Below are 26297 nucleotides of genomic sequence, written 5' to 3' on the forward strand. Positions count from 1 at the left end.
TTAATCAAATAAAGAGGTGGAGAAGTCTTTTTCAGGGGGAGGGTACAACATACGCACATTTTGGAAAGAACAATGCATGATTACGCATGCTGAGTACCTGACTACTCAAAGTAGTTTCTAGGGTCTTAGCCAAAGTGGTCAGAGATGAGGCTGGAAAGGTAAGCAGCACGAAATTATGGAGAAATGTACGAGTCACACTCTCGAGGAGGTAGAAACTACTGAAAGTCGTGACGGATTACATGTTGGAGTTTTGAAGAAAATCCAGAGCAGAGATCAGGTTCTTGATGTGGACAACTGGGTGGATAGTGATATCGTTCAATAAGACAACAAAAATATGAATTTGAAATTGAGGAGATTTGGGGGAGAAGGTGCTGAGTTCAGCCTTGGATGTGTGTGTTTTGTGATGACTGGGGAACATTCAGGACAACAGCAAGCAGTTTGATCTAGAAATCTGAGGACACACATTTAAGAGTCATCTGTACACGACAGACAACAAGAGACTTCACAACGATGAATGACATACCCTGGGAGAGTGTGTTGGAGCATGGAGAAAGACAGAAGCCAGAATAACACCAAAGCTTAAATAAAGGATGGTATGTTAGTTCATTTTGTGTTGCTTAAAAGGAATGCCTGACTGGGTAATTTCTGAAGAAAAGAGGTTGATTTGGCTCACAGTTCTGCAGGCTGTACAAGAAACACGGCACTCACATCTGTTTCTGGCGAGGTCTCAAGAAGCTTCTGCTCATGGTAGAAGCTGAAAGGACCAGGCATGTCACGTGGCCAGAGACAGAGAGCAAGAGTGAAAAGAGGAAGTGCTGCTCTTTAAAACATCAGTGTTCACGTGAACTAACAGAGCGAGAACTCACTCATTACAGCAAGAAAAGCGCCAAGCCATTCATGAGGGATCCACCCCCGTGATCCAAACACCTCCCACCAGGACCTACCTCCCATGCTGGGGATGAAATTTCAACATAAGCTTTGGAGGATACAAATATCCAAGCTATATTAGATGAGCAGACAAAGGACCCCTAAAAAAAGAGTGAGAAGGTGTAGCCAGAGAGCTTGGGAAAAAGAATGGTGAGGTATCCAGAGAACAAGGGAAAAGCATATTTCAAGAAGTAGGCTGTGATCCACAAAGGCAAATGCTATCAAGAGATCAAGCAAGAAAAAGACTAAGAAGCACCCACAGGTGAGTACCATGGAGATACTGGACTGGTTTGGCAGGGAGTAGGGTCCATGCAGGCAGCAGTCAGGTCACAGTGAGTGGAGGAGTAAATGGAACCCATGGACGCAGACATCTGTTTCAAAAAGTTTGCCTTAAAAGTGGAAGACATGGCTGGGCACAGTGGCTCATGCCTGTAAAATCCTAGCCCTTTCAGAGGCTGAGGCGGGAAAATCACGAGGTTAAGAGATTCAGGCCATCCTGACCAACATGGTGAAACCCTGTCTCTACTGAAAATACAAAAAATTAGCTGGTGTGGTGGCACAAGCCTGTAATCCTAGCTACTTGGGAGGCTAAGGTAAGAGAATTGCTTGAACTCGGGAGACAGAGGTTGCAGTGAGCCGAGATCGCGCCATTGCACTCCAGCCTGGTGACAGAGTGAGACTCCATCTCAAAAAAAAAAAGAGGGGGAGGGAGTAAAGACATAATCCCTAAATGTTCTTTCCACGGGTAAAGAAAGTGGTCCGCCATTAGACTCACCTCAGAGGATCTCTAGGTCCCTCACCACCTGTGTGTCAGCTCAGCTGACCTCATGCCAGCGCTCTTGGAGGACATGGCCTGTGTGTTGAGCAGTACCCCAAAAACCAGTTGTGGTCTTGGTCGAAACTGCAGAGCAAACCAGATCAGCCTCTTGTGTTTTCCTCCTAACTTTTCTTTTTCCCCTCCCCTGTCCCTCAGCCTCTGAGGTCCACACAGACTTCCCGGTCCATGGCCCACTGTGAGGCATGAATGTGCACCCGAACTCTGAGCGGTCCACCAACGACATCACCTACAAAGGGACGAATCTGTTCTGATGCAATTGTCACACTGTCACTATCTCTCACCTCTTGTCATGGCCCATGTATTGGGACCAGTCAGAGGGAGAAGAGAGGAGTGTAGTCACCTTGAAGTCTGGAATAAACAGCTGGCTCTGCAGCTGGCCAGGCAGCTAACCAAGCAGGGGGCCTCTCTAGGAGCAAAATCCAGAAGCCAAAATAAATGGGTCAGGTGGAAATCAGATGACCATAACTGCAAGCGAAGCTGAAGGTCGCCCCTAGGAAGCGAAGGTGAGTCAAGGCCTAATGGATGGACACCAGAAGGGGCTTGGATGAGAGGGGAGGGACGGGGAAGTCCAGGAGCCGGGACCAGAAATGGGTTAGAGGTATCAGACTGTTGAGATTCACTCAGCATAGCTGGAAAAATATTAAGGAAAGTTATAAGATTGTCGTTTCAAACCTTTTGGAAGGCCAAAGGTTTTCATAAACCTGTGATAATGGAACAGGCTGAAGGCAGCCAGTTCTTACCTTAGAGCATTAGGTCATAGGGTGAAGATTAGGAATAACAGAAGCTTCCCCAGTTAAGTCTGTTTGCCCCATATTCCTTTGTTTCTAACTACTTGTTTACTTATGTAAACTTTGTGCCCCGATGGTCCTCTCAGAGGGAGGTGGAAGGGGGATTACCTGTTAATGGTGTTTGTTCTGGGCCCCTAGAACCAAAACCTTTAATCATTCATAAAACCATACTTTTTATTTATTTATTTATTTATTTTTTTTTTTTTGAGACGGAGTTTCGCTCTCGTTACCCAGGCTGGAGTGCAATGGCGCGATCTCGGCTCACCGCAACCTCCGCCTCCTGGGTTCAGGCAATTCTCCTGCCTCAGCCTCCTGAGTAGCTGGGATTACAGGCACGCGCCACCATGCCCAGCTAATTTTTGGTAGCTTTAGTAGAGACGGGGTTTCACTGTGTTGACCAGGATGGTCTTGATCTCTTGACCTCGTGATCCACCCACCTCGGCCTCCCACAGTGCTGGGATTACAGGCTTGAGCCACCGCGCCCGGCCCATACTTTTTATTTTTGAGACGGAGTTTTTGCTCTTGTTGCCCAAGCTGGAGTGCAGTGGTGTGATCTCAGCTCACTGCAACCTCCGCCTCCCGGGTTCAAGTGATTCTCCTGCCTCAGCCTCCCGAGCAGCTGGGATTACAGGTGTGCACAACCACACCCAGCTAATTTTTGTATTTTTAGTAGAGATAGGGTTTCACCATGTTGATCAGGATAGTCTTGATCTGTTGACCTCGTGATTCACCCGGCTCGGCCTCCCAAAGTGCAGGGATTACTAGGTGTGACATAAAATCACTCTTTTAATGATGTTAATTATGCACAAGTGTGTTGACTTAGAACCTCTGTCATTAAATCTATACTGAATAATTGCGAGGAAGAGCAGCTAGTAAGGGGTCAGGTAGTTGCAATTGCCCTCTGAGAGCGGCTGACAACCTCCCTAGCCCATTCGTTCACTGTACTCTGTGTATTTGAGTGTATTTATTCATCTGTCACGAAGTCAGGGTTTGCAGGACAGACTCCCGCAGGTAGCAATCAATGTCTCAAGTGGTGACCCCAACATGATCAATGCCACATCATACCACACAGAGGCCACAAACATTGATGTTCTATAGATGAGTCCATCACCAGCAGCTCTCTCTCACCCTGAATCCTCCCAGGGTACTGTTTCCGTTCTCAGGCCTTCACATGAAGTTTCTGATATTCACAATTCCCCAGATCTTATTTCCACAACACCCCTTCTCCTGCCATCCTCTCCCTGTATTCCAAGATAGGAAAGCCCTGGGCCTGGTCAGGGGTGCTAACGAGGTACACACAGGCCTTAGTGGAAACTAACCTGATATACTGCAGGAACAGGGCCCCCATCCTAAGAAGCAGGTGTGGAAGTGAAGACCTGGTACAGTTAATTTGGGCCCTTACCTAGTAAGAAAGCTAGCTGCATGACTTGATTCGTGGAAACATTATTTCTAAGTTGTAATCATTCCATATTCCTTTGGTTTTCCAAAACGCATATCATGACTGAACCGAAAGACTTAACTGTCTTCAGTTTGTGATTACAGGACAGAGAGGAGATAAAGAACACCCATAAGTATCACCTATACATACACTATTTTTGCCTGTGCACAGACAGACCAGGTTGCACAAACTGAGTTTTCAGCTGGAGAAGTTTTTTTTTTCATTTCACTCAAGTCAATAGTCACTTACCCGCTGAATATTGCTTAAAGCAGAGTTTTCATCTAATTCTCATTTAATGAGCTTGAAAAGGCAAAACTAAATAATAATACCTCATTTGTGTGTAATGCTTGTCTTTCAAAGAAGACATCATAACCCATTTTAGAATATCTAATTTACAATAACAACACTTTTACAATGTAAATACTAGTAAGGGCTATTACCATTTTACAAATTATGCAAGAAAGAGACCAAGTCACCTGGAAGTGAAATGACTGGTTCAGTGTGACTTCCACTTCAGATGTGTTACGGCTGGTTTATTTTTAAAGTTTCTTATGAAAAATTTAAAAACCATGACTAATGAAATGATGCTTCAAATAAATATATTTATTAAGGTATACCTTGTTCTCCAATTTTAAAAGGAAAACTATTTTGCTTAAAAGAAATAACAAGGACCAAAATGTTCATGTGTTCCAGCCAGGCACAGTGGCTCACACCTGTAATCCCAGTACTTTGGGAGGCTGAGGCGGGCAGATCACATGAGGTCAGGAGTTCAAGACCAGCCTGGCCAACATGGTGAAATCCCATCTCCACTAAAAATAAAAAATTCGCTGAACATGGTCGCAGGTGCCTGAAATCCCAGCTACTCCAGAGGCTGAGGCAGGAGAATTGCGTGAACCCAGGAGGCAGAGGTTGCAATGAGCCGAGATTGTGCCACTGCACACCAGCCTGGGCAACAGAGCAAGATTCCATCTCAAAAAAAAAGTTCATATGTTCCACAGATCACATCTTTCTCACAAATCTAGAATTAAACCAATCAATTCCTACTACCCAACTCTGATGTTCATCAGCATGGTTTCAGAATCTTGTGCCACACACAGCACAAGTCACTGGATAGATATGCATTATGTTGCAATAATCTTGTCTCGAGTGGATGTGGAAAGAACCATTATATGCACAAATTCTGCATATATGTAAAGTCATTGACAGTCTTTCTTTTATTCGCTTCAATTTGGGGGGTAACATTTTTCTGATCTTTTTATGTATTCATTCATTCCTCCACACTCTCCAACCTTCATGCAGCTATTCAATGAACACGATTATGTGCTCAAAATGTACAGACACTATTCTAGATGCACAGGATAGAAATAGGAATAAGGGCCAGGTGTGGTGGCTCACACTTGTGATCTCTGCATTTTGGAAGGCTGAGGTGGGTAGATCACTTAAGCCCGGGAGTTCAAGACCAACCTGGGCAACACAGGGAGACCCCATCTCTATAAATATTTTTTAAAATTAGCTGGGTGTGGTGGCATGCAAAAAATAAAACAAGGCAGGAACCCAGAATTAAAGTCACAGGATTCAAGGCACTCACAGTCCAATGGGAACACCAGAAGAGAAAACCATTGTAGTTCACTGCGGTAGATGTGGCGTTTGAACTACACACAACTGTGGTTTGGGGCTCTGTCTCTGTGTGAGTGGGTGAGGAAGGGCTCCTGTAGAAGGTCCTTCCAGAGCTAAGCACGCCAGCAGGAAGAAGAGAATTTGGGTGTTCCAGGGAACCGCGTGGGCAAAAACATGGACAAATAAGAGCAGATGATGCATTTGGAGAACTGCAGGGCGTGTGGTACAATGGGAGTTGTTCACTTACTTTATGGCTGGTTCTGTTTCACAATCTGGGCCCTGGACATCCCCAAAAATGCTTCTATGAAGGGACATGTATTGTCCTCAGTCATGTAAGCAAAAACACATTCTAGGTGCCTTTTGAAGCTTTGACCATTTGAGGAAAATGACACTGAGAACAGCATAAAATCAAAGTTTGGGTCTGGTCTAGCCAGGTTTGTATTCTTCATACTTCATCACTGTTGTAGTCCAGTGGGAAGCAGGTATGAACAGCCTGCTTATCAAATCTAGGCGACCACTTGGTCCATCTCCATTATTATTTCAATATAGCATTTTTATAGAGAAATGCTTTGAAGTACAGCATCAAATACAGTGTGTTGGATGGATCAGGTTTTCCTATTCACCTCTTCCTGATCAGTCAGGCTTGGTGCTGCTCACCCTGCAAAAAGGGGCAGGAGTCAGCCTGAAAGGCTTACTATCAGGAACCCCACAGACCTGCAAGAGATGTTTGAAAATAATCTCTCAATATCCTACACCCAAGTCCCTGGAGGGACAGCTCTTCCCTGAGGCCCCCTCTGAGAAGTCTTGCATGAAGGCCTTTATGAAGTGGGGCCAGGAGGAGATAAAATTGCAAGCACAACAGAACTCATAAACAACCCTCCCTAGACCCACCCTACTGTGTGAGTAATCCCAGCTGAATTCCCTTGTCACTCACACAAAGCTTTGTGCCCTGAAATCACAACATTGTTTCTACTTGGGAGTTTTTCAGACTCAGAATAATTCATTTATCTATTTTGGTTCATGATCAATCATGGCATTCTCTCAAAGACATTATTTCTTCATTCATCCAACCTTTACCTATTCAACAAGCATCTACTTCCTCATTTCTGCCGATCTCTTGAAGCCAATCTAATCAGCCTTTGCCCCCATTAGTCCACTGAAAACACACCGATGAAGCTCACGATGACCACTATGACATCAAATCCAATGGTCAATTCAGTCTTCATCTTATTCCTCCTCTCAGCAGCCTCTTGGCACAACGTTCACCCCTTCTAATAAAACACTTTCTACTCTTGGTTTCCATCGCACCTCACTAGGTTTCCTCCTACCTCATTGTTCCCTCCCAGTCTCTTTGGCTGGGTCCTTCCCGCTGTCTGAATATTGGCAGTCCCATTGGGCTTGTCCCTCTGCAATTGTCAATCCAGTCCTCTGCCTTAAATACCATATCTCTTACCCTGATGCATCCCTGAACTCCTGACTCGGAAGTGGAAGAGGGGCCAGGTGCAGTGGCTCATGCCCATAATCCAGCACTTTAGGAGGACAAGGAGGGCAGATCACCTGAGGTCAGGAGTTCAAGACCAGCCTGGCCAACATGGGAAAACCCTGTCTTTACTAAAAGTACAAAAATTAGCCAGGCATGGTGGCAGGAACCTGTAATCTCAGCTACTAGGAGGGTTGAGGGGGAAGAATTTCTTGGACCTGGGAGAGAGAGGTTGCAATGGGTTGAGATCACTCTACTGTACTCCAGAGTGGGTAACAGAGCAAGAAGCCATCTCAAAAAAAAAAGGAAGACAGTGCTTTCCTAGAAGCACTAAAGGAGGGGATAAGTTGGCAAGGAGAGAAGAGTGGCTTTTTTGTAAGAAAATTAGGATGAAAAAAGGCACAAAGGTGTGGAGAGGGAAAACTGTGTCCCAAGAAAAGAGAGAAGTCTGATGTGGGCTGGAAATCAATGCTAAGGTATGTTGTGGCTATATCGCAAAGAACCTTCATTACAGCTGAGGAATCTGGACTTGATACTGAAGACAGTAAGTAACTATCAGCATTTCTTAAAGAGTGGAAAGATGTGCTCATTCATATTTTTAAAAATTAAAATAAAAACTTTAGTGGGCAGGATGAAGCCTGAGCCAGGAAAACCAATTAGAAGACTACTGTAATAGTCTAAAGAAGGGATTAAGGTCTGAGTCACCATAGCAGCAGTGGGCTGAAGGGTAGTCGCAAGTCCAAGTGGGATTTAGAAGAAGCACTGAGGTTGCTTATCAGTTTCAGGAGATTTTGGGCTGAGACAATAGGGTCTTCTAAATACACAATCATGTCGTCTGCAAATAGAGACAATTTGACTTCCTCCTTTCCTAGTTGAATACCATTTATTTCTTTTTCTTGCCTGATTGCTCTGGCTAGACTTCCAATACTATATTGAATAGGAGTGGTGAGAGAGGGCAACCTTGTCTAGTGCCAGATTTCAAGGGGAATGCTTCCAGTTTTTGCCCATTCAGTATGATATTTGCTGTGGGTTTGTTGTAAATAACTTTTATTATTTTGAGATACGTTCCGTCGATACCTAGTTTATTGAGAGTTTTCAGCATGAAGGGCTGTTGAATTTTGTCAAAGGCCTTCTCTGCATCTATTGAGATAATCATGTGGTTTTTGTCTTTGGTTCTGTTTATGAGGTGAATTACATTTATAGACTTGTGTATGTTGAACCAGCCTTGCATCCCTGGGATGAAGCCTACTTGATTGTGATGGATAAGTTTTTTGATGTGCTGTTGCAATCGGCTTACCAGTATTTTATTGAAGATTTTTGCATGCATGTTCGTCATGGATATTGGCCTGCAGTTTCCTTTTCTTGTTGAGTCTCTTCTGGGCTTTGGTATCAGGATGATATTGGTCTCATAAAATAATTTGGGGAGAATTCCCTCTTTTTGGATTGTTTGGAATAGTTTCAGAAGGAATGGTACCAGCTCCTCTTTGTATGTCTGGTAGAATTCGGCTGTGAACCCATCTGGACCTGGGCTTTTTTTGGTTAGTAAGCTATTAATTGCTGCCTCAACTTCAGCCCTTGTTATTATTGATCTATTCAGGGTTTTGACTTCTTCCTGGTTTAGGCTTGGGAGGGTGTAAGTGTCCAGGAATTTATCCATTTCTTCCAAGTTTACGGATTTATGTGCATAGAGCTGTTTGTAGTAGTAATCTCTGATGGTGGTTTGTATTTCTGTGGAATCTGTGGTGATGTCCTCTTTATCGTTTTTTATTGAATCTATTTGATTATTCTTTCTTTTCTTTTTTATTAATCTGGATAGTGGTCTATTTTGTTGATCTTTTCAAAAAACCAGCTCCTGGATTTATTGATTTTTTGAAGGATTTATTGATTTTTTTGAAGGGTTTTTCATATCTCTATCTACTTCAGTTCTGCTCTGATCTTAGTTATTTCTTGTCTTTTGCTAGCTTTTGAGTTTTTTTTTTATCTTGCTCCTCTAGCTCTTTCAGTTTTGACAATAGGGTGTAATCAATGTGCAAAAATCACAAGCATTCCTATATACCAATAACAGAGTTAAAGAGAGGCAAATCAAGAATGAACTGCCATTCACAATGCTACAAAGAGAATAAAATACCTAGGAATACAACTAACAAAGGATGTAAAGGACCTCTTCAAGGAGAACTACAAACCACTGCTCAACGAAATAAGAGAGGACACAAATAGACGGAGAAACATTCCATGCTCATAGTTAGGAAGAATCAATATCTTGAAAATGGCCATACTGCCCAAAGTAATTTATAGATTCAATGCTATCCCCATCAAGCTACCAATGACCTTCTTCACAGAACTGGAAAAAACCACTTTAAACTTCATATGGAACCAAAAGAGAGCCCGTATAGCCAAGTCAACTCTAAGCAAAAGGAACAAAGCTTGAGGCATCACACTACCAGACTTCAAACTATACTACAAGGCTACAGTAATCAAAACAGCATGGTACTGGTACCAAAACAGAGATATAGACCAATGGAACAGAATAGAGGCCTCGGAGGCAACTCCACACATTTACAACCATCTGATCTTTGACAAACCTGACAAAAACAAGCAATGGGGAAAGGATTCCATGTTTAATAAATGGTGTTGGGAAAATTGGCTAGCCACGCGCAGAAAGGAGAAACTGGACATCTTCCTGACACCTTATGCTAAAATTAACTCCAGATGGATTAAAGACTTAAACATAAGACCTAACACCATAAAAACCTTAGAAGAAAACCTAGGCAAAACCATTCAGGACATAGGCATATGCAAGGACTTCATGACTAAAACACCAAAATCATTGGCAACAAAAGCTAAAATAGACAAATGGGACCTAATTAAACTCCAGAGCCTCTGCACAGCAAAAGAAACAATCATTAGAGTGAACGGGCAACCAACAGAACGGGAAAAAATTTTTACAATCTACCCATCTGACAAAGGACTTACATCCAGAATCTACAAAGAACTAAAACAGATTTACAAGAAAAAACAAACAAACCCATTCAAAAGTGGGCAAAGGATATGAACACTTTTCAAAATAAGACATATATGAGGCCAACAAACATGAAAAAATGCTCATCATGACTGGTCATTAGAAAATTGCAAATCAAAACTACATTGAGATACCATCTCACTCAGAATGGCGAGCATTAAAAAATCTGGAGACAACAGATGCTGGAGAGGATATGGAGAAATAGGAACACTTTTACACTGTTGGTGGGAGTGTAAATTAGTTCAACCATTGTGGAAGACAGTGTGGCAATTCCTCAAGGACCAGAAATAGAAATTCCATTTGACCTAGCCATCCCATTACTGAGTATATATCCAAAGGATTATAAATCTTTCTATTATAAGGACACATGCACACGAATGTTCATTGCAGTACTGTTTACAATAGCAAAGACTTGGAACCAACCCAAATGTCCATCGATGATAGACTGGACAGGGAAAATGTGGCACATCTATACCATGGAATACTATGCAGCCATCAAAAACAATGAGATCGTGTCCTTTGCAGGGACATGGATGAATCTGGAAACCATCATTCTCAGCAAACTGACACAAGAACAGAAAATCAAACACCACATGTTCTCACTCTTAGGCAGGTGTTGAATAATGAGAGCACATGGACACTGGAAGGGGAGCATCACACACACTGAGGTCTGTGGCGGGGGGACTAGGGGGGACTGTAAGGGGTAGGGAGTTGGGGAGGGATAACATGGGGAGAAATGCCAGACATAGGTAATATAGGAGGGAGCAAACCCCATTGCCATGTATGTACCTATACAACAATCCGGCATGTTCTTTACATGTATCCCAGAACCTAAAATGCAATTAAAAAAAAAAAAAAATATATATATATATATATATATATGTAGCACTGAGGACACAGTTATCAATTAGATAGAGGTTTGGGAGCTGGGTGCAGGAGAGCTGGGCTGAGGTTGAAGTGCAATGACATTGACTAGTAAGCTAAAGGCAGGAAGGAGAGCAAATGCAGAGGGGATGCTGCTTAGGGTATGAAGCTCACAGTGACTGTGGTATATCCAGTGCAAATGAATGACAGCTCTGCAGATCTGGAGAGAGGCCTGGGCTGAATGCATAGGCTCAGGAGTCCAGGCCAAGAAGTAGCTCAGTCCTCATAATGAATAGGATATCTTGGGGGAGACAAACAGTGAGAAGGACCAAGCACAGATTACTGAAAAAAAGTCTGAGACAGCTGTCAGTGGAGACGCACCCTGGGAATAGACTGGAAAAAAGCAAAGATGGGGCGAGAGAGTGGGACAGAGGGATGTTTGCAAGGAAAGAGACATGAGACCCTCCCAGAGAAAATGATCAATAGCTCTCTCTGGGGTCGGACCAGGGATAAGATAAGGCTTAGTAATTAGAAGACCTGATGAGCACAGTTTCTAGAGAATTAGAAATCAGCCAGCCACGCACGGTGGCTCATACCTGTAATCCCAGCACTTAGGGAGGCTGAGGTGGGTGGATCACCTGAGGTCAGGAGTTTAAGACCAGCCTGGCCAACATGGTGAAACCCTGTCTCTACTAAAAACACAAAAATTAGCCAGGATTTGTGGCGGGTGCCTGTAATCCCAGCTACTTGGGAGGCTGAGGCAGGAGAATTGCTCGAACCTGGAAAGCAGAGATTGCAGTGAGCTTAGATCATGTCATTGCACTCCAGCCTGGGCAACAAGAGCAAAACTTTGTCTCAAAAACAAAAAAGAAGTCAGCCTGGGCTGGACGCAGTGGCTCATGCCTATAATCCCAGCTGTTTGGAAGGCTGAGATGGGGGATCACTTGAGCCCAGGAGTTTGAGACCAGACTGGTCAACAGTGAGATTCCATTTATAAAAAAAATTAAAAATATAAAAGAAGTCAGCCTGGAGTATCTTGAGTGAAGACGCCTCTTTGAAAGTGGCCAGGAGGGAAGCAGGTAAGGCTGGAAAGAAGGTGGAATTGGGCAAGGAGTAGGAATTATTTTATGGAATGGGAGTCCTGCGTACAAGTGGCCATCTAGCTTCTGCTCAAAATCTCCAGTGAGCCTATTACCCCACAAGACAATTGCTTGGGATTTTGTATAGCAACATATCCGATTCCATTCAACATATATTTGTTGAGTGCCTGCGATGTCTAAAGCATCGGGCTGGGTACTTCAGGGCCTAAAAATATATGCAAGGCACAGTCATGCTCTGCTTTTTCATTTATTGGCCCAAAGCTGCCTCCTTCCAACCACAGCTCTGTCCTCTGGAGCCACACACAGTCCAAGAAGACGTTTTTCCATACAGCAGCCCTCCAGCTAACTGAGAATGGTTTTCAGTCACCTCTGGGGCTTTCCCAAGCATTTCATCTCTGTAAAATAATCCAGCTGTTACATATGGATACATGAACGTATATATGTGTGTCTTTTGTTACCAGCTGGCTGCTCTCCTCTGAATAACCATAGCCTCGTCTGTCAAAGTCCCTTTTAAAATGCGGCACTGAGAATTAATCACAATTCTCTCCATCTGGTATAAGCAGTTAGAAACCTGTAGGCACATTCTCTCCCTTTTCCAAGACACAGTCCTTCTGTGAATGCCACCTGAGATTGTCTGAGTATTCTGGCAGCCACTCTGCTGACTCATGGTGCTTTGTGATCAACTCAAATCTTGAGATCTTTTGCACTTGAAATGCTGATAAACTAGGTCTCCCAAACTGATTTTTAAAAGCCAATTGAAGGTTTTTACAGTTTTCCCCACTATTATATATTTTTATATCATGAGCCAGTAGTAAAAAGTGGAAAGGTTTAGGAGTCAGGCAGATCTGGGTTCGAATTCTGGTTTTGTTATGTGGCCCAGTGACCTTGAACATGTCATGTGATCTCTCTGAGTCTCAACCTGCTTATCAGTGAAAATAGGGCTAATCCTACCTACTCTGTAAAGTGGTCCTGAGTCTGAAACCAGGGTAGTATCATACCTGACGCAAGTTCTCCATAAATGTTGTTTTTCTTGCCTTCCTTTTCCTTAATTCTCTCAACTTTGAATTCTTGGCAGAAGTATGCCTTTTGAGTCATTGTTAAATATTAATAAATCTTTCTTTTCATAAAAAAAATTTGAGCCTAACAGGAGCCAATAACCAAAAGAAGACACATTAGTACAATAGTTAAGCATATAGGTTCTGAAACCAGACTTTCTGTGACCGAATCTGAGCTCTTCTAATTATTAGCTATCTGGTGATTACAAGCGAGTTCATAAACCATCCTGAGCCTTGGTTTGCTATCTGTAAAATGTGGATAACAGTACCTATTTCTCTAGCTGCTAGGGAAGATTAAGATAATGAATGAAAAGCACTTTTGCATAGAACCTTGCCCATAGGTACTTGGTAAGTGGTGTTATTATTACCTCTTAGAAACCTCTAGGTAAACAATGTCCTATTAATCTGCACTTTTTAATTTGAGAGTCTTGCTTTATCACCCAGGCTGGATGTGTAGCCTTGAGCTCCTGGACTCAAGTGATACTTGCTCCTCAGCCTTCTGAGTAGCTGGCGTTATAGGCATATACCACCAGGCCCAGTTGATTTTTTTTTTTTTTTTTTTTTTTTTTTAAGTAGAGATGATGTCTTACTATATTGTCCAGGCTGGTCTCAAACTCTTGAACTCAAGTGATCCTCCTACCTTGACTTCCCAAAGTCCTGGGATTACAAGTGTGAGCCACCTCACCCAACCTTGTTTTTTGAGACAGGGTCTCCCTCTGCTGTCCAGGCTGGAGTGGAATGGCATGATTATAGCATCACTGCAGCTTCAACTTCCTGGACTCAAGCAATCCTCCCACCTCAGCCTCCCAAGTAGCTGGGAGGCTACTTGCATGCCACTATTCGCAGCTAATTTTTTTTTTTTTTTTTTTTTGAGACGGAGTTTCGCTCTTGTTACCCAGGCTGGAGTGCAATGGCGTGATCTCGGCTCCCCGCAACCTCCGCCTCCTGGGTTCAGGCAATTCTTCTGCCTCAGCCTCCCAAGCAGCTGGGACTACAGGCATGCGCCACCATGCCCAGCTAATTTTTTGTATTTTTAGTAGAGATGGGGTTTCACCATGTTGACCAGGATGGTCTCGATCTCTTGACCTCGTGATCCACCCGCCTAATTTTTGTATTTTTTGTAGCAACAGGTCTTACTATGTTGTCCAGTCCTAAGACTCCTGGACTCAAGCAATCCACCTCAGCCTATCCCAAAGTGCTGGGATTATAGGTAGGAGCCACCTCATCCGATCCACATTTATGTGTGTAATTATGTCATCTACTAATAATACATTAGTAATAAATATAATAAAACATTTCATCCACTAATAACACTGAATAATACTGTTCCACGTCCATTATACTGTTCACCAGTATCTCTTGAAAACCTCTGTCCAATGAGAGGTATGACAAACATATCTCTCATCTTCTTATCCATTAATATTGTCACAAAAAAACTAAACCAGCTAGAGGGTCTTGGGCAAATCACTTGATGTTTATGACCTCAGGCTCCACTTCTGTAAAGGGGGGTAATGCTAGTAATATCGACCTTTGAGGTCTGGCATGAGGATTACATGATTTAAAGCACATGAAAGATAAGGAAATGAGAATGGTTTGGAAGGATTTAACCTAAGTGAACCCAGGTTGGCTCTCATTGATACCAACTTTCTTTTCCTAACCAAACTAACCTTATTAAGCTATAGATTCTGGAATCCACCATTTTTCCCCTTTTTTTTTTTTTTGAGACAGAGTTTCACTCTTGTTGCCCAAGCTAGAGTGCAATGGTAAATCTTGGCTCACCACAACCTCCGCCAAGCAATTCTCGTTCAAGCAATTCTCCTGCCTCAGCCTCCTGAGTAGCTGGGATTACAGGCGCCAGCCACCGCACCTGGCTAATTTTTGTATTTTCAGTAGAGACAGGGTTTCCTTCGCCATGTTGGCCGAGCTGACCTCAAACTCTGACCTCAGGTGATCCACCCACCTCAGCCTCCCAAAGTCCTGGGATTACAGGTGTGAGCTACTGCGCCCAGCCCATTTTCTTTTTTAAAAATTGGCATGGTTGCCTAACCCTAGGCATATGGTATTTCATCTATCCTCAGCAATTCCTCATAGCATGTCTATAATCATACCTGGAAGCTCCTTTTGTATCCCTAGATATAGTTTATGTGGATCAGAAGTTTTGAAGCTCATTTAAATTTGAATCTCATTTAAATTTAAATTTTGTCTAATTTAAATATATCCTTCCATCATTTATCTTGGGCTCCCATTTCATCTTAAATTTCTTCTATATCCAGGCTATAAGAACATGCATGTCTATGAAGTGGACTTAGACTACAGAAATCACACACATAAAATAAAATCAATTATAAATCCACTACCACAATATTGCCACTAGTAATATTTTTCTGTGTTTGGTCTTTCTTTTTTCTGAGAAAATATATTTACAAATAAATGACCTGGCTGGGGATGGTGGCTCACACCTGTAATCTCAGCACTTTGGGAGGCCAAGGCAGGATGATACCCAGAGGTCAGGAGCTTGAGACCAGTCTGGACAACATAGCAAGACCCTGGCTCTACGAACATTTTTAAAAATTTGCAGGGTATGGTGGCACATGCTTGTAGTCCCAGCTGATTCAGAGGCTGAGGCAGAAGGATCACCTGAGCCCAGGAGGTCAAGGCTGCAGTGAGCTGCAATCAGGCCACTGCACTCCAGCCTGGGTGACAGAGAGAGACCCTGTCTTTAAATAAATAAATAATAAATGGCCAACCTTTTCTGATGTCATGATATCTTTCATAACCTGCTTTTTATTGGATGCATAGATTTTTATCACGGGAATAAACAAAATTTATGCAATAATTCTTTTTGGGCACTTGTTATCTCTAAGTATTCAATATTATAAAGAATGCTACACTAAATATTCTTCTACATTAAATTTTCTTAGCATCTCTAATTATTTTCTTAAGATGAAATCTTAAAAATGAAATTACTATGTTATATAAGTGGTTTGTGTATGTTAAGGTTTTTAACACACAATACCAAATTGCTCTCAGGAGGCTTATACCAATTTATATTCCCAATACAGCATGAGAGTGCTTATTTCCCTGAATATCCATGTAAGAGATTATTTTAAAGTTCTTGCAATTTGCTAGGCACAAAGGCATCTGGGTTTTACTTTGATTTGCATTTTCATTAATTAATAATGAAACCGGACCTTTTTCATTTTCATTGATCAATTGAATTCCTTTTCTTTCTTTTCTTTTTTTTTTTTTTTTTTTGTCTTTTGTTGTTTTTTTTTTTTTTTTTTTTTTTGTTTTTTTTTTTTTTTTGTGTGTGAGTTTTTTGTATGTTAAAGACACTATCGTTTGTGATATACCTAAAGTTCTGGAATCTCCAGCTTGGGCAACAAAGCAAGATCCTGTCTCCACCAAAAATGAAGGTGCAGTGGCACACACCTGTGGTCCTAACTACTCGGGAGGCTGAGGGGGAAGGATCACTTGAGCCCAGGAGTTCGAGACCAGGCTGGGCAACATAGGGAGACCCCATCTCTAAAAAATAATATTAGCAAGGCATGGTGGCACACACCTGTGGTCCCAGCTACCCAGAAGGATTGCTTGAGCCCAGGAATTCAAGGTTACAGTGAGCTTTGATGGTGCCACTCCATTCCAGCCTAGGCAACAGAGCAAGACCCTATTTTAAAAAAAAGTTCTGGAATTTCTCATATATCTTTTCATTTTGTTTGTGCTGCTGTTTTAACTACATAAACGGAAAGGTCTAAGCAATGAAATATATCAATTTGTTCCTTCTTTCTTTCTCCTTTCTTTCTTTCCTTCTTTTTCTTTCTTTCTTTCATCTTTTTTAGAGACAAAATCTTCCTATGTTGCCCAGGCTCGATTCAAACTCCTGTACTCAAGTGATTCTCCTGTTTCAGCCTCTCAAGTAGAATGTTTTTCTTTTATAAACCATAAACCATTGTTTTTTTGCTCACAAAGTCCTTTACCACTCCAAGGTCAGAAAATGCTTACACCACTTTCACCTTTCAGCACATATCACCCCTATTATATGGGTCACTTTTCACATTTAATTCTTGGCCACATATTTTTCTATTTTTTCTGAATCAGAGGCGATGCTTTGGTCCCTTCTCTTTATATTCAAGCTGCATATAGACCACTTGGGCACATCACAGTTTTTAGGGCCTGTTCATATCTGGTTGGAACAATTTCCTTCACAGCCAACTGATCTATAGGTTCTCTAAATTCCTTCTTCAACATGAGTTCCACAGACCTAGTAAAAACAGACCACAGTTCCAACTCTCCTCTGGATTTGTTCTAGTAATGTTTCTGGCTTCTGGCTCCCTTGTTCCCTGGTTACTTACTTGGACCATTCTTTGTCCTTTTTTAAACCAAACAAAAACAAAAACATAAATACTCAGCGTCTTGCTTATCCCATTTCACAATGTCTTTTCCTGATCTGTGATACCAAACCCACATCCTGGTCTAAACACCTTCTCAGAGGAGCCCTCCATGGGATTAATCGAAGCCACATGGTTGGACCTGGAGCACCAGGGCTTTAAGTCATTCATCTAATTGATTCAGAAGAGGCAGGACACAGTGGTAGACACACGCTATGCTCCAGGCACAGTTCCAAATGCCCTGCCCAGGGCAAGCCATTCCCACCTGGCCACATGTTAGACACTGTTCTAAGTATCCACTGCAGTTCCTTTATTCCTTCTTGCATCGCTGCCTGACCTTTTCTTTCTTTTTTTTTTTTTGAGATAGAGTCTCGCTCTGTCACCAGGTGCTAGGCTGGAGTACAGTGGCACGATCTCGGCTCACTGCAACCTCCGCCTCCCGGGTTCAGGCAATTCTTCTGCCTCAGCCTCCCGTGTAGCTGGGACTACAGGCGCATGCCACCACGCCCAGCTAATTTTTTTTTGTATTTTTAGTAGAGATGGGGTTTCACCATGTTGGCCAGGATGGTCTCGATCTCTTGACCTCGTGATCCACCCACCTTGGCCTCCTGAAGTGCTGGGATTACAGGCGTGAGCCACCGTGCCCAGCCCGACCTTTTCAACACATAACCCCTGTCTCCATTCCATCCTCTGTGACATACCTCTTCAGTGACTTGGCTTTTGTGGGTCGGCAAGGGCACTCTCTACCCCTTCTCAGAAGGTTTTGGTCAGTTTTCCCGTCTTGTCCCATCTCTAGTATTTGCTGCCCTCCTGTTTTTCAGTCGTACTCACCCACTCTCCTCTGTGTGCTCCATGAGATAATATGCCTCTGCATATGGCCTCCAAACTCCTTTCTGACTCTTTCCCACCTTTTAGTGGTCACTGGTTGCACTGCCACTTCTAACACCCAAGGTAGACCCCTCATCTGCAGAGTGTGATTGATACCAGCTGAACTAAGTAGAAACAATTCATTTTTCTTCTATTCTAAGATCAACATACAGGCCCAGTGTGGTGGCTCACTCCTGTAATCTCAACGCTTTGGGAGGCCGAGGCAGGAGGATCACCTGAGGTCAGGAGTCTGAGACCAGCCTGGCCAACAGGGTGAAGCCCCACCTCTACTAAAAATACAAAATTTAGCCAAGCATGGTAGCATGTGCCTGTAATCCCAGCTACTCAGGAGGCTAAGGCAGAATCACTTGAACCTGGGAGGCAGAGGTTGTGGTGAGCCGAGAGCATCCCACTGCACTCCAGCCTGGGCGACAAGAGCGAAACTCCATCTTGGAAAAAAAAAAAAAAAGATCAACATATGGTAGGATGCACCACCATTTAATGGCTGTTTTGAGAGCCCCCCAAAAAACGCCACCATGTTAAACTCACCTATTGAAGATACATTCTCATTTTATAAATATTAAAAACATGGGGGGAAAATCTGTTCGTTAGAATTGAAGACATGCCATAGTTGAATGACTGTTTTTCACTTAACTACTCACATTTGACAGTCTGCCCCATTCAATGGTACTATCCTTATTTATTATTATTCTTTACTATAAACATAATCAAAAAAACAAACAGTTCATAATTTATTGTCTTCAATGCTTTTCCCAGTCCCCAGCTGTCCCTGGTCATCAGCCCTTCGGGCATTATTCTCATGGCTCTCACGAGTCTGAGCCCTCCTTTTTGAAGAAAGCCTTGTTATAAACCCCTCTCCTGCCTTTTGTACATGACCTTTAAAAATATGAGCTTAACTGAACACTTCCAGAACAACCACATTGATCTTTTTAATCTTTTTTTTTTTTTTTTTTTGGGTTTTTTTTTTTTTGCAGAGGCAGAGTCTCACTTTGTTGCCTAGGCTGGCCTCGAACTCCTGACCCGAGGAATCTTCCTGCCTGGGCTTATCAAAGTGCTGGGCTTACAGGTGTGAGCCACAGTGCCTACCCTGATCTTTTTTAGTTGGTCGTCTTTTCTTCTTCTTTTTTTTTTTTTTTTTTGAGACGGAGTTTCACTCATGTTACCCAGGCTGGAGTGCAATGGTGCGATCTCGGCTCACCGCAACCTCCGCCTCCTGGGTTCAGGCAATTCTCCTGCCTCAGCCTCCTGAGTAGCTGGGATTACAGGCATGCGCCACCATGCCCAGCTGATTTTTTGTATTTTTAGTAGAGACGGGGTTTCACCATATTGACCAGGATGGTCTCGATCTCTTGACCTCGTGATCCACCCGCCTCGGCCTCCCAAAGTGCTGGGATTACTCCACTGATTTTGTAAAAATGTGTACTTCCAATCATATTACTCCTCTTGCCCTTTATTTCATAGTTGCTGGCCAGAGGGAGTCTTGTGTCCATATTTTCTCTTAACTTGCTCCTCTTCTTCATGTCAGTCACTTTCACTTTGCCAGCACATTTTTCTTAGCTGGTTAGAATTAAACACAGAATAGTACCTCTTCAATAAGCAATTAGTTTAAATTTAAGTCACGCCAATTTTATTTGACGATCACTTTTCAGCAGAATAAGACTGTCAGTAGATGTCAGATAAGGTGAAGTTTTCCGTTACCCCTATATCGTGCCCCTGTGCCAATAATTTTGTCATTTGTATTGGGAAAGCATTATTGATGTTGCCGTAACAGAATCACAAGGCATGTTAGGACTAGCTGACTGCATACGACCAGTGGAGAGAGGGTACGAGCTAAGACCAGGGTTGGGGGAGGCTCCCTAGGGCACAGGCTGTGAATACGGAAACCAGCCTGGATTAGGGCAGCTGGCTTGTGCAAAACCTTGTGTCTCATAATCACATAAAGTTCAGGAAGCTGTTAATACCAAGCAGTTTAGCCTTACCCCAGCAGTGGGTTATCTATAAAAGGGAAGGCACATGTGTCCTACAGTTTGATGAGATCACAGCAGGGGTAGGGACAGCAGAATCCAGCCCTCTGCAGAAGAGGACTGGTCAGAGCAAAGCTAAAGAAGATATCAGGATCATGGTATAGTAGGCTGGGGTTCAAGACAGGGCCCCACATGCAAAGGGAGACTGAGATACAAGGCAGGAGGAGCAGAGACTGAGGTGTTGAGGGCAAGGTGGAAGCCCAAATTTGGCAGAGGGGTGGGGAGGCATAACAGGAGGGAGCTACAGATGTCTAAGGCCCCATGGCTGACCTGACTGGAAGGAAACACGATGGTGGGGCTGACACTAATGGTTACTTTCTCCAGTCTGAGACAGCTTTTAAGTACTGGGAAGCCTGCGGCTCCTTAGACAACCCAGCAGCTAGTTGCTAGGGAAGACAAAGGCAAGACAACTGGCCAGGTGCCTTATTGTGTGCCCCTGTGACAATGTCACTTCTGCTTTTATTTTCAGCCAAATGTTCTCGGCCAGGTGTTCAGCCCCCAGGTTTGCGGGTTTCTATATGTGTCTGTGACTTCTTGACTTGCAAGGTTACTCTGCTTTGCCTTTAGTTGTGTGCTTCTTTTGAATAAGTTACCTACCTTCACATTGCTGTAATACTACAGCACAGCTACCATTTACTCATTGTCTACCATTTCCCAGGTACTACACCTGCTGATTTACATACATGATCTTATTTAATACTCACAACCTCCTTGAGAGGTAGGTGTTATTATCCCCATTTCAAAAAGAGGAAACTGAAGCTTATGTGGTGTGTGTAGTCACCCCAAGATCATGCAGCTGGGATGCAAAAGAGCTCAGATTTAAACTTAGTTTTGTCTGACTGCCTAGCGTTGCTTTAAAAGACTGAATTTATACATTGATACTGTGATATGTCCGAACAATTCTCATGGAATTTTTCAGTCACTAGATCTTTAATCTGTCAGTCTACCTACCTACCTATCAATTATCTATCCTCTTTTATCTTAAACTCCATAATACCCAGAACTGTACTATGTAAGAAATAGATTTTTTTTGTTTTTGAGAGAGACTCTCGCTCTGTCACCCAGGCTGGGGTGCAGTGGCGCAATCTTGGCTCACTGCAATCTCCGCCTCCCGGGTTCAAATGATTCTCTTGCCTCAGCCTCCTGAATAGCTGGGTCTATAGGCATGTGCCACCACACCTGGCTAATTTTTGTATTTTTAGTAGAGATGGGGTTTCACCACATTGGCCAGGCTGGTCTTGAACTCCTGACCTTGTGATCCACCCACCTCGGCCTCTCAAAGTGCTGGGATTACAGGCTGAGCCAATGTGCCTGGTCAGAAGTACATGTTTATTATGTACTTATTGAATGAATTAATCAAGTTTTAAAATGTGATTAGTACTATTGTGTCTTCTCTCGGATGGGGTATTTATAAACTCAAGTAGTAAGCATTCTTCAGTTTACTCTATAAACACATACATTCATACACAGGTACATGACAAGAAGGAGAAAGAGCGAATTGTTCAATGAATACTGAACCAAGAGGACACACTTTATTGCCAAATAAGTCAGATGTAGGCAAATGTGTTTATATGTGCAAGTAACTTTGAGAAGTTAGAATTTTAAAAAAGGGGTTTATATGAAACAAATTATTTTCTTCAGAAGTTCCAATCTGAAAATCTTTCTCATGATATGCTCTTCACATTGATCTAAAACAGACATTGCCAAGCTACTACCCAAAGGATAAATGCAGCATACATCCTGTCTTTGTTTGGCCTGTGAGCTGAGAATGGTTTGCACATTTTTCTTTATTATTTTTATTATTATTAATTTTTTTGACATAGAGGCTTACTTTGTTGCCCAGGCTGGAGTGCAGTGGTACAATGATAGCTCACTGCAACCTTGAACTCTTGGGTTCAAGCGATGCTCTTGCCTCTGCCTTCTGAGTAGCTGGGACTACAGGCACAGGCCACCACACCCAGCTATTTAAATTTTTATTTTGTAGAGGCAAGGTCTTGCTGTTTCCCAGGCTGTCACATTTTTAAATGATTGGAAAAAATGAAAAGAAGAATGCTATTTTATGACACATAAAAATTATTTGAAATTCAAATTCATTTTATTGGAACACGGCCATCATTCATTTAAATTTTGTCTATGGCTGCTTTGCACTACAATGGCAGAACTGAGTAGCTGGGACAGAGACTGTAGGGCCAGGAAGGCCTAAATTATTTCCCTTCTGGCCCTTTATAGAAAAAGTTTGTTGGTCTTTGGCATAACTAAATGATACAGGATGGCATAGCATTTTAAATACTGTTGAAACTACAACTATTATTGTATTTCCTAAAATTTCTAATTCAAGGACACTCTCTTTTATTACGTAGAAGATCTCCACATCCTCAGAGCAGAGTCAAACATGTCCTCCTTTGACATTCTGTGCAGTGGCCCTGAGAGCAGCAGCACTTTAATGCAGAAACAATAACAGACTAAGAAGCTGGTGGTTTCTCTAAGAAGTTAGACGTCTCTTCCTCCCAGGAGTCACCTTTCTCCCTCATGGGAAACTGGGGTTCGGCCGCCTTAGGAGTGGTTTCAGTGTATTACAGAACTGTGGCACAGAAACGGATGCCCCAGCTTCCATCAACTCATTCAGGGTGATGTGGTGGAGTCATAGATGAGAAAAAGCAAATTGCTCTTTTTGTCATCACCCAGGACCTCAATAAAGATAAAAATGACTCAGATTGACCAGACCCAGGTGAATATTACTTCTCAAAATGTTTTCTGAAGGCACTTACATGACAACAACATGGTTCTGTGGGAGCCACATCAATGTGTTAGCTCAAGAGTAAAACATAGGGGGCAGAAGGAACCTCCTTAGATCTTAGTTTCCTAAGATCAAGCTGGGTCTGCAGTAAACATCAAGGGAATCTGTTTTACTCATTTATTTTTTGAGACCCAAGCATAAATTCTACCATCTTTCCGCATGTCTGTCTTTCTCATCATGCATCTTTCTCTTTTTCTTCAATCTAACAAAAGTTTACTGATCATTTATTATGTGTGGGTCACAGGGTGAACCCTAGGGGAACAAAAAAAAATAAAATAATCCTAACTGTCAGGAGCTTAGGGCTTACATGAGAAACAAATTAAAATAATCTTCCTTGACCTTTTGGCAGTGTTTAACAAAGAGCTGATTCTCCTTAACATTCTTCTTTCTGTTTCTTCGGCCCCATAGTCTCCTGGTTTCTGATTCTCAGTCTCCATGGGCAGCTGTTTCTTTTCTTTTCAGTCTTAAATGATCAAAGTTGAGACCTGGACCCAATTTTCTTTGAGTCTTTCTATTTACCCTCCCTAGGCAATCTTCTTTCAAATTTATAAATCTAGTTCCAGTAGCTCTTATGAGCTTCACACCCGTATCTACAAGTCTGCAGGGGACATCTGCACTTAGAACTTTTGATCTTCTCCTGTGTTATGGTCTGTTCTTGCATTGCTATGAAGAAATACCTGAGGCTGGGTCATTTTTAAAGAAAAGGAATTTAATTGCCTCTTGGTTCTGTAGGGTGTGTAAACCTGGTGCCACATCTGCTTTGGTGAGAGTCTGAGGAAGCTGATATGACTTGGCTCTGTGTCCCCACCCAAATCTCACATTGAATTGTAATTCCCAAGGTTGGGGGAGGCACCTGGTGGAAGGTGACTGGATCAGGGAGGTGGATTTTCCGCTTGCTGTTCTTGTGATAGTGAGTTTTTGTGAGATCTGGTAGTTTAAAAGTGTGTAACGCTTGCCCCTTCACTCTCTCTTTTTGTGCCAGCCATGTGAAGATGTGTTTGCTTCTCCTTTGCCTCCCTCCATTATTGTAAGTTTCCTGAGATCCCTCCAGCCATGCTTCCTATACAGCCCCACAGAACCATGAGCCGATTAAATCTCTTTTCTCTATAAGTTATGCAGTCTCAGGTACGTCTTTATAGCAGTGCAAGAACAGACTAATACAGAAAATCGATACCAGCAGTGGGGAATTGCTATAAAGAGATACAAAAATGTGGAAACAACTTTAGAACTGGGTAATGGGCAGAGGTTGGAACACTTTGGAGGGCTTAGAAGAAGATAGGAAGATGAGGGAAATTTTGGAACTTCCTAGAGACTTGTTGAATCATTGTGACCAAAATGCTGACAGTGATATAGACAGTGAAGTCCAGGTTGAGTGGTCTCAGATGGAGATGAGGAACTTATTGGGAACTAAAGGTCACTCTTGCTATGCTTTAGGAAAGACACTGGTGGCATTATGCCACTGCTCTCGAGATCTATGAAAATTTGAACTTCAGAGACATGAGGTAGGGTATTTGGCAGAAAAAATTTCTAAGCAGCAAAGCATTCAAGATGCAGCCTGGCTGCTTCTAAAAGCCTACATTCATTTGCATAAACAAAAAAATGACTTTAAACTCGAATTGATATTTAAAAAGGAAGTAAACCATAAAAGTTTAGAAAATTCGTAGCCTGGCCATGCAGTAGAAAAGAAAATCCCATTTTCTGGGAAGGAATTTAAGGCTGCAGAAATTTGTATAAGTAAAGAAGAGCTGAATGTTAATAGCTAAGACAAGGTGGAAAGCATTGCAGCTGCTCCAGCTCCAGCCATGGCTAAAAGGGGCCAAGGTGCAGCTCTGGCCATTGCTTCAGAGGGTACAAGCCCCAAGCCTTGGTGGCTTCCATGTGGTGTTGGGCCTGTGTGTGCATAGAAGGCAAGAGTTGAAGATTTGGAGTCTCTGCCTAGATTTCAGAGGATGCATGGAAATGTCTGGTTATCCAGGCAGAAGTTTGTTGCAGAAACAGAGCCCTCATTGAGAACTTCTACTAGTGTAGTGTGGAGCCCCTGCACAAAGTCCCCACTAAAGCACTGACTCATGGACCTGTGAGAAAAGGGCCATTGTTCTCCAGACCCCAAAATGGTAGATACACCGACAGCTTGCACTGTGCACCTGGAAAACCACAGTCATTCAACATCAGCCCATGAAAGCAGCTATAGGGGCTATATGCTGCAAAGCCACAGCAGTGGAGCTGCCCAAGGCCTTGGGAGCCCACCCTTTGCATCAGTGTGGCCTGGATGTGAGACATGGAGTCAAAAAAGATTATTTTGGAGCTTTAAGATTTAATGACTGCCCTCTGGGGTTTTGGACTTGCATGGGGCCTGTAGCCTCTTTGTTTTGGCCAATTTCTCCCTTTTGGAATGGGAACATTTACCCAATGCTTGTACCCGCATTATATCTTGGAAGTAACTAACTTGGTTTTGATTTTGCAGGCTCATAGGCAGAAGAAACTTGCATTGTCTTAGATAAGACACTGGACTTGGACTTTTGAGTTAATGCTAGAATGACTTAAGACTTTGAGGGACTGTTGGGAAGGCATGATTGTGTTTTGAAATGTGAGAAGGAAATGACATTTGGGAGGGGCTCGGGTGGAATGATAAGGCTTGGCTCTTGTCCGTACCCAAAACTCATGTTGAATTGTAATTCCCAATGTCAGGAGAGGGAGCTCATGGGAGGTGATTAGATCATGGGGAAAGATGTCCCTCTTGCTCTTCTCGTGATAGTGAGTTCTCATGAGGTCTGTTTGTTTAAAAGCATGCAGCACTTCCCCCTTCACTCTCTTTCTTCTGTGCTGGCCACGTGAAGATGTGTTTGCTATGGATTCACCTTCCATCATGATTGTGAGTTTCCTGAGATCTCCCCTGCCATACTTCTTGCATAGCCCACAGAACCATGAGCCAATCAAATTTGTTTTCTTTATAAGTTACCCAGTCTCAGGTATGTCTTTAGAGCAGTGCGAGAATGTGATACTACAGAAGTTTTAATCATGGCAGAAGGGAAGGGGAGCCAGCAAGTCACATGGTGTGAGCAGGAGCAAGAGAG

The 26297-nt window shown here is 42.8% G+C and overlaps 1 protein-coding gene across 5 annotated transcripts in view; it reads right to left on the minus strand.

The window, feature by feature from the left end:
* The window catches only part of MKLN1 (muskelin 1), a 417215-nt gene that overhangs the window by 383037 nt on the left and 7881 nt on the right, over positions 1-26297 (minus strand). The window contains exon 1 of one of the 5 annotated variants that reach the window (XM_037739985.1): positions 709-738. The exons of the other annotated variants lie outside the window; for them this stretch is intronic. The gene's annotated coding sequence lies outside the window, so the exon portion shown is untranslated. Of the gene's footprint in view, positions 1-708; positions 739-26297 lie in introns of those variants that run through there. 5 annotated transcript variants of the gene reach the window in all.

This window comes from Cebus imitator, unplaced genomic scaffold, assembly GCF_001604975.1.
Source record: "Cebus imitator isolate Cc_AM_T3 unplaced genomic scaffold, Cebus_imitator-1.0 Scaffold77, whole genome shotgun sequence".
NCBI lineage: Eukaryota > Metazoa > Chordata > Mammalia > Primates > Cebidae > Cebus > Cebus imitator.